The sequence below is a fragment of the Mesoplodon densirostris genome, chromosome 15, assembly GCF_025265405.1.
Source record: "Mesoplodon densirostris isolate mMesDen1 chromosome 15, mMesDen1 primary haplotype, whole genome shotgun sequence".
Lineage (NCBI taxonomy): Eukaryota > Metazoa > Chordata > Mammalia > Artiodactyla > Ziphiidae > Mesoplodon > Mesoplodon densirostris.
In genome coordinates, this window is record NC_082675.1 from 86,889,708 (window position 1) to 86,898,146 (window position 8,439).

General features: G+C 42.6%; 1 pseudogene; it reads left to right on the forward strand.

Annotated features, from left to right (window-relative positions):
- The first annotated feature begins 468 nt into the window (after positions 1–468).
- Positions 469–7,559, forward strand: LOC132502523 (frataxin, mitochondrial-like; annotated as a pseudogene).
- Positions 7,560–8,439: the final 880 nt, after the last annotated feature.

Sequence of the window (8,439 nt, forward strand, 5' to 3'; positions counted from 1 at the left end):
TGTGTATTGCAAAGTTAAGGTAAAACCAGGTCTGAATTATGGCAGTATGGTGGGAGGGGAGGGGAGTATGATCCAAGAAATTACAGGAAGAATCAGCAGGATATGCTCAGTGATTACATGTGGGATGTGAAGGAAGACTCTAGCATTTCCAGTTTAGGGAACGGAGCAGAAGACGGGGATTTGCACCAAAGAAGAGAATGAGGAAGGGCAATAGGGTGTGTGAAGACGGCTTTGGGACGTCTTTCTGAAGGGACACGGTGAGCAGCTGACAGTACAGGTGTGGAGGCCAAGAGAGGGGCTGAACTGAAGCTGTGGTGCTGAAAGCACCAGCACATCCCTCCTGCGAGGGGCATGTGCCCTGAGAGAGGCGGCAGGACGGGGAGAGAAGACAACCCAGACCAGACCCCAGGGACACCAGCGTGAGAGGCAAGGGCAGAGACAGAGAAGGCAGACAAAGACGACCTGACCATGACGCCTCAGTGCGGCTCCCTCGACATTGATAATGACATTGATAGTGAAGGCTGTGCCTGTGTGGGGGGCAGGGGGGCATGGGAAATCTCTGCGCCTTTCTCGTAATTTTGCCGAGAACCTAAAACCTCTCTGTTGTCTATTAAAAACAAACAAACACATATATAAATGAACTTTTAAAAATACGATCTGAGATGCTGGGGGAAACCCAAGAGAGCACAGGTCCTCAGCCAGGCAACAGGCAAAAAGCAGCAAAGATGCTTTTTAGAGGGCACAGTTGGGGTTGCCGGCTGCTGTTGGCTTGGAGAAGAGTCTAGCAACTTGTAGGGAGAAAAGATTGAGTGCAGGGGTAGGGGAACGACTGTGGGAAGGGGAAGGCCAAAAGGAGGAGAAACAATACTGATAGGTTTGATTCCATCCACATTTTAAAAAATCACTTCCATAAACAAGAAATGAAGCTGGCAAAGGTATTCCTAACAAACTAGAATTAATAGTAATAATGCATAAAGAGTTTTTTCTTTTAATGAGCAAATAAGGACACTAGAAACAGTTTAGATGGAAAGTGAGAAAACACAGCAGGACAGACTGTTTTCATAAAGGGAGACGCAGCAATGGCAAACACAAATGCAATAACATAGTTGGCCTCAAACTAAAATGCAAACATTTTCGCTCCTTGGGTTGGCTATGAATTAGCAAGAATAGGGGGACACGGATCCTCTCCCACACTGCTGTTTGTAGTACATGTTGATTCAACCATCTTTTGAAAACAATTCAGCAGTTATGCTTCAAGAGCCTCCAAATATGTGCATGTTGCTTGGTGCAGTGTTTTGAATCTGTGTTAATTCCACATCAGTAAAGAATGTACATGAGAGATGGTGGTCCAAGAAGCTCTCACAGAACAAGAAAATCTAAACCCCTGGACTGAGCACCACTGAGGATGTGACCTCGTACCTTTTGGCATATCCAGAAAGTGGATACCAAGAGGCCATTTAAAAATCATGTTTTTGACATGGGAAGAGGTTCATGATTTACCATTAAGGAGAAACAACAGAATAGAAAAATGTGATCCTAGTTTTATTTTTTTAAGTGCACATATGAAAAAAATGCACATATGAATGATGAGTTATTGCCAAGTTGTAAGACTACGTGTGATTTTTATTTCCTCTGTATGCTTGCCTAGATCTTCCAAATATTCTGCAGTGAATGTGTATTATTTTTGTATTTAGAAAAAGGAAAACAATAAATGGTATTCTTTTCCAAAAGACATAACAATGAATAGTTGATGGGGAAGGATTCCAAGTCTCTTGGTTCTGTGAAGGGAAGGTTAAGATGGATCCGAGCGAAGATGACAAGGCAGAGGGAGGGTTTTAAAGAATGGTTGAATGTCCCAGGTTCAAAGGCTTTAAGAGAACAGGCAGCAGGGAGGAAAACATGAAGAGTCCAGGAAATAATTCATGGCATAACATCTAAATGGATAAAGAGGGTATAGAATCAGGAGCACAGCGAAGGCTTAGCCTGAACATGAGAAAGGGTGGTTCCTCCTCTGAGAGGAGAAAGGTGTGGGAAGTGCAAACAGACATTTGTTCGATGTTCGTTTGTAGACAAGTGGCAACTGGGGTGTGTTCTGGGTGGTGGCAGAAGTGACTACTGGGTGAGGGTCGTCCAGTTTGACCCCCTATTGTCATCACAGAACCAGGAGCCTGGGGGTTCATACTACATCTGCCTACATTGAGGTGGCCACGGCCGGCTGCAAGGCAGGTTGGGAGATGTAATCGTCACGTGCCCAGAAACGTTCCCTGTTCCATGACTGAGGGAAGTGCAGAGAATGGAGGCTGAGGGCCAATGAGCAGATTTGAAAAATGTTTCAGCTGGGAAGCCCATAGGAATTGCTGGTGGGTTTGCTATTGGAGTTTGAATGGCAAACAGGATGAAGAACAAAATAGGTGTTTTAGGGGATGTGGAAAGAAATACGGCCGGGGATCCAGAAAGAGATCTGAGTATATATTTTCCCAGCAGGGAATCAATTCTTTAGAAGGAGTGACACTGATGTGCTCGTGGTTGTCACCATAATAGGGTAGCAACACTAGATCTCTAGGGTCACAACCCGTGACAGACCTGTTGCTTTCAGTCCAACCTACAACCAGGGCTGTGCCCACAGGCATGGGTCTGGGGGACCCTGCTGACAGGTCAGCCACAAAGCCACAATCATGACCTCCACTGTTGTTCTAATGAATCCCCGAATTGGTCCAATTTCTCGAAACAAAGGGCACATCACTTCCCAGGTGTGGACACAGTTCGTACCTGAGTTCTAAAAGCTCCTTTTCTGATGCTTCATTTTTAAAAATTTAATTTAACTTAATTTTATTTTATTCTATTCTATTTTATTTTTATTGAAGTATAGTTGATTTACAATGTTTAAGGTATACAGCAAAGTGATCCTATATATACCTATTCTTTTTCAGATTCTTTTCCATTATAGGTTATTACAAGATATTGAATATAGTGCAATGGGGTAGGACTTTGCTGTTTATCTATTTTATATGTAGTAGTGTGTATCTGTGAATCCCAAACTCCTAACTTATTCCTCCCCACACTTTCCCCTTTGGTAACCACAAGTTTGTTTTCTTTTTCTTTTCTTTTTTTTCTTTTCTTTTCTTTTTTTTTTTTTTTTTTTTTTGGTCATGCTGCACAGCTTGTGGGATCCCACTTCCCAGACCAGGGATTGAACCTAGCCCATGGCAGTGAAAGCACCGAATCCTAACAACTAGACCAGCAGGGAACTCCCATAAGTTTGTTTTCTATGTCTGTGAATCTGTTTCTTTTTATAAGTAAGTTCATTTGTATCATATTTTAAATTCCACATATAAGTGATATCATATGGTATTTGTCTTTCTGTGTCTGACTTACTTCATTTAGTATGATAATCTCTAGGTTCATCCATGTTGCTGCAGATGGCATCATTTCATTTTTTTATGGCTGAGTAATATTCCGTTACATGTATGGACCACATCTTCTTTATCCATTCATCTGCAGATGGACATTTAGGTTGCTTCCATGTCCTGACTACTGTACTGATGGTTCTTTTCTACTGGAAGACTTAGAGGGAGGGGCTACAGGAGTGCCATCGTGTGCCCACAGCCCTTCCTGCCCTGGTTAAAAGTGAGTCACACACTCACATGTCCTTAGGTGCTTTCCTTTCTCAGAATTACCTGGTGATGGATGGGGGCTCAGGTCTGGTTTTGGCAGCCCCGGGGCAAAGACAGTGCACCAAGGTGCCATGACTACAGAGGAAGAAGCTCCCCCAAGGCCATGCCAACACATTCAGGATGAAACTGGGGCCACTTAGCGGGGTGACGAGCTGCATGCGTCCCTCCCCTCACAATGCAGAGGGTTGCCCCAATTCCATCCCTGTCCTCTCTTTCAGGACCACAGTGACCTGCTAACAGGATGAGTGACATGAGGGACATTCATTCTGAGATGTGCTGAGACATAAAAGCAAATCTTGGACCCTCCTTGGAAACATGACCACTGTCTCATTTTCCCCAAATGTTCACTTTTAAAAAGTGACGTCTCATGACTAATTTCAGCATTTGGGAATGAACGCTGAGATTTTTAAATTTTTCCTAGAAAGGCAATGGATTTGTATGGTAGCACAAGCCCCATCCATATCAGAGATCAGGTTTAGATATCCCAGCAGGCAAGTGGGAGGACCTGTGAACATTCCTTGTTTTGGGGGGGTGAAACTGAATACCTAATTCTGTGCTGTGGGACATCCCAAGTAGGAGCCCAATGATGTGGAGACATGTCCTTGCCCCAGTCATGGAACGAGGGTGATAATCTCCAGAATTATCACGTGAGCAGGTCACAAACACTAAATGACACAGATACTCATTTTCAGGGTCTGCACAAAAGTCCTGATGAGAAAAACCTCCTGGAAATGGAATACACTTTATTCTGGCCGAAACACCTAATACTTTCCATCTACCTCATGGGAATATATGTTTTACAAGAGAGATGAATATTATCTCACAATCTGCCACAATACCTAATATCTATCACATTTCAAAATGAATACAATTAGTGCATAAATCGCAGCATTGGCAATTTTCCTCTCTCCCTGGAAAAGTTTTTTAATTGAAAGCATTTTAAGGGTTGAGAGAAAATGCACCATTTATTTCTGTTAGATACTCTAAGTGTATTTGGTTACTTGGGAATAAAATAGTTCCTCCTTCAAAGGAAAAAAAAAATCCTTTAGGCTTATGTGACAATTGTATTTGGTAGAACAATGAACTGGAGTTTCAGGGGCTAGAATTTACAGAATGAATGATAGCACCATCTATAAAAGAAGATCAAATTCAGAATCAAAAAGCAGAATCAAATTCTCCACTGACAGGAATTTCTTTTACAATTTTGAGAACAAAAGCATTCATGTAGAAGAAAATCTACATGGATGTGCTTTGCTATTCATATTGTTATAGCCTTTCAGTGCTAGAAATCTTGAACTACTAATAAAATAAATTTCACCATTAGCCATTAACTTCCTATATGGGAGCAACATTTCTGTTAAAGAATTAAGCCCTGTTTTCTTTGATAAGGTTGGGCTGTTAGTACAGAATTACCTAATTTAAGGTGAGGAAATTCAGCCCTTGCCATGATTCCAGCATCAGCTCTATTTTCTTTTAACTCAATTGAAACCGTGTTGTGTTTTTGAAAATTGCAAATTATTCAAAACTGTAAAACTATAGAAGTTATTGAGGTCTTCTTTTTTTTTTTCCTACAGGAAAATCATATTTGGGTTACACAGAGCACTGTCCCTAAGCTAGACACTTCCATCTCAATTTCAGGTGACAAATGAACTCATCATTTTACCTGCTACTGTGGTTTTGGTGGTTACTCTTGAAAATACTATAAATTCTTTGCTCTCCCAGAGTTGATAAACAATCAATCCACATTATACTGGGGCCAACAGAAACTATGTTGATTCATAATAACTGCTCCTGTGGTCCTGGGGTGTTTAAGTGGAAAAGAAGAGAGAGCAGTTTGCTTCTGGGGCAGGTGGCTGTGTTTAGAGTCTGAGACACCTGCGGACCATCTCAGGAGCTGGACGCTCACGGGGTCAAGGGCAGATGCCGTGAGGATCAAGAGAAGACAGATTCAAATCATCTCTTTCCTTCTCATCCTTTCCTGTCTCTTTTGGTCATACTTTTCATTGACCCTTAACAAAAAAAATATCTTCAGAGGAATCATTTAAGGATTTCTGTCTAAATATGATCATCAAAATCCTGGAACATCTCTGAGATTTACAGGATGGAAGATTTTCCATCAGACAGAATGGTGTAGAAATTCCGTTTCCCAGATTGGTCTGCTAACATTTATTAGCAACTTTGGCATGTTTCTTTATTTTTCTGACTTTAAGTTTCTCCAGCTATGAAGGGGAAGTTATAAAACCTACTTCTCAGAGACCTTTGGAGAGTAAACGAAACGGTATGGAATGTACCAGATACCAGCAGGATTATTTTTTGAACTTCGTGGAATAATTCAAAAGTGCAGCAGGAAGAAAAAGAATAGATATTCCTATTATTTGAAGTCCTCCATAAATCAAACATTAACACTACAGTAGAAATATTTTTTGGTAAACAGATTAAAAAAGTGAAAGAAGTTTAAATGAAGATCAAAAATATAATAAAGGATGCATTATAAAAGAAGAGGAAGGGTATGTTATCCAACAAACAGGGTTGGAAATATTTGCAATTCAGGGGAAACAAAGTCACATCCCCTCCTCCCCACAAACCATGCTTCAAAAAAATTCTGATAAATTAAGGATTAAAGTAAAAAAGGAAACCATAAACATATAAAACTATATATATTAACTCTTTAACTGGTTCCAAGATAGGGCAGGACTTGCTGTCATACAATTAAAGGCTACAATCCAACAAAATGACTGATAAATTTGACTGTATAAAGGTTAAGTTTTTTTTACGTCAAAAATCATAACCCAAACTAGATGCAAATGACAAATGAAGACAAGATCTGCAACAAACATGAAACTAAAAGGTTAACGTCCTGAGCACGTGGACTCTCGGACTCCCCGTGGCTGCCAGCCTCTTGCCCCGCTTGCTCAGCACCCCCCGGCTCTGCCCAGACCTGTGCCGGGGCCCCGCGGCCAACGAAGGACCCCCGCTGTACGGCTGTCAGGGCCTGCACACCGGGACCACCGCGGCTCACGCACGCAGCCAGCCCAGTCTGAACTTCCACTGCCTCAACTAGACCCTGAATGTCAAAAAACAGAGTGTCTGCTGGATGAATTTGAGGACAACGGGAACTTTGGGTGACGCTGGCCCTCTGGACGATACTACCTATGAAAGACTGGCCGAGGAGACGCTGGACTCCTTAGCAGAGTTTTTTGAAGACCTTGCAGATAAACCTTACACATTTGAAGGCTATGATGTCTCCTTTGGGAGTGGTGTTTTAGCAATTAAACTGGGTGGAGATCTAGGAACCTAAGTGATCAATAAGCAAACCCCAAACAAGCACATCTGGTTCTCTTCCCCATCCAGTGGCCCCAAGTGTTACAACTGGCCTGGGAGAAACTGGGTGTCCTCCCACGATGGTGTGTCCCTCCACGAGCTGCTGGCCACAGAGCTGACTCAAGCCTTAAAACCCAAACTGGGGACTTCCCCGGTGGTGCAGTAGTTAAGAATCAACCTGCCAATGCAGGGGACACGGGTTCGAGCCCTGGTCCGGGAAGATCCCACATGCTGCGGAGCAACGAAGTCCATGTGCATAACTACTGAGCATGCGCTCTTGAGCCCACAAGTCACAACTACTGAAGCCCGCGAGCCACAACTACTGAAGCACCTAGAGCCCGTGGTCCACAACAAGGGAAGCCACCACAATGAGAAGTCCACGCACGGCAACGAAGAGTAGCCCCTGCTTGATGCAACTAGAGAAAGCCCACACACAGCAACGAAGACCCAACACCGTCAAAAATAAATAAAATTAAATCTTAAAAAAAAAAACCCCACAAAAATCCCAAACTGGACTTATCTAATCTGGCCTACTCTGGAAAAGGCACTTGCTGCCCAGCCTAATGCTAAAGACATTAAACAAAGAGCCCAGCAGCTTTGTTCTGCAGCTGAATGGCTAGCTTTTTCCATTCATGCTTTTGAGGACAGTTGTGTGGTGTGTAACGGCTCTGTGAAAAGACCGTGTCACCTCCTGCCCTGCCCCTGAGTTCAGATTTTTAATTTCCATAGCTTTCTTTGGATTTATTGTCTGATATCTTTCGTGATGTCTGTATGCCCATACCTTTATATATAACCTCACCACAAAGGAAAAGAAGAAGAAGGACAAATTCCAGGAGGAGAAATGAATTGGCTTCACCATTCATTCTTTGAAAGACTTACTACAAAAACTGCATGAAGAGCGTCTGGCCAACCTAGCCATCCTGTCTCAAAATGAGACTCATTAAAGGGAAACCTAAAACGTTCCTACTCCCCTTGAAAGTGTAAACACTTCTAAGCCCTTTGGTATTGAAGCGTCAGTGGCAACTCGGGAATTCTCAAACTGAAGACCATTGTCTCTTTGTGCTTTGTGACTGCCAGGATGTGGCCCGTATAGGGTGACACAGGGAGATGTGGTGCCGTGTCTTCCATATGTGCATATAGATGTAAACACACATTTACATGTGTGTGTACATATGTATTTTTTAAATTTAAGGGTCAGTATAGAATAAGCTATCGCAACACTGGTCTGAGGATGCAAAATATCTCCCAAAAGCCATCTCTGTAAGCTCATGGATATAGTACAATAAATGAGGTCATGGAGCTCAGGAGGTGCTTGGCAAATTGTGAAAGGCCACATAAATGAAAAGATGTTGGTGTTAATGAAAGGAACCCCACTCTTACACTTGGCCCAGCCCAAAAGTAGTTGTCTGTCTCTGGGCAAGTGTCTCCAACTCCCAAGACCTCT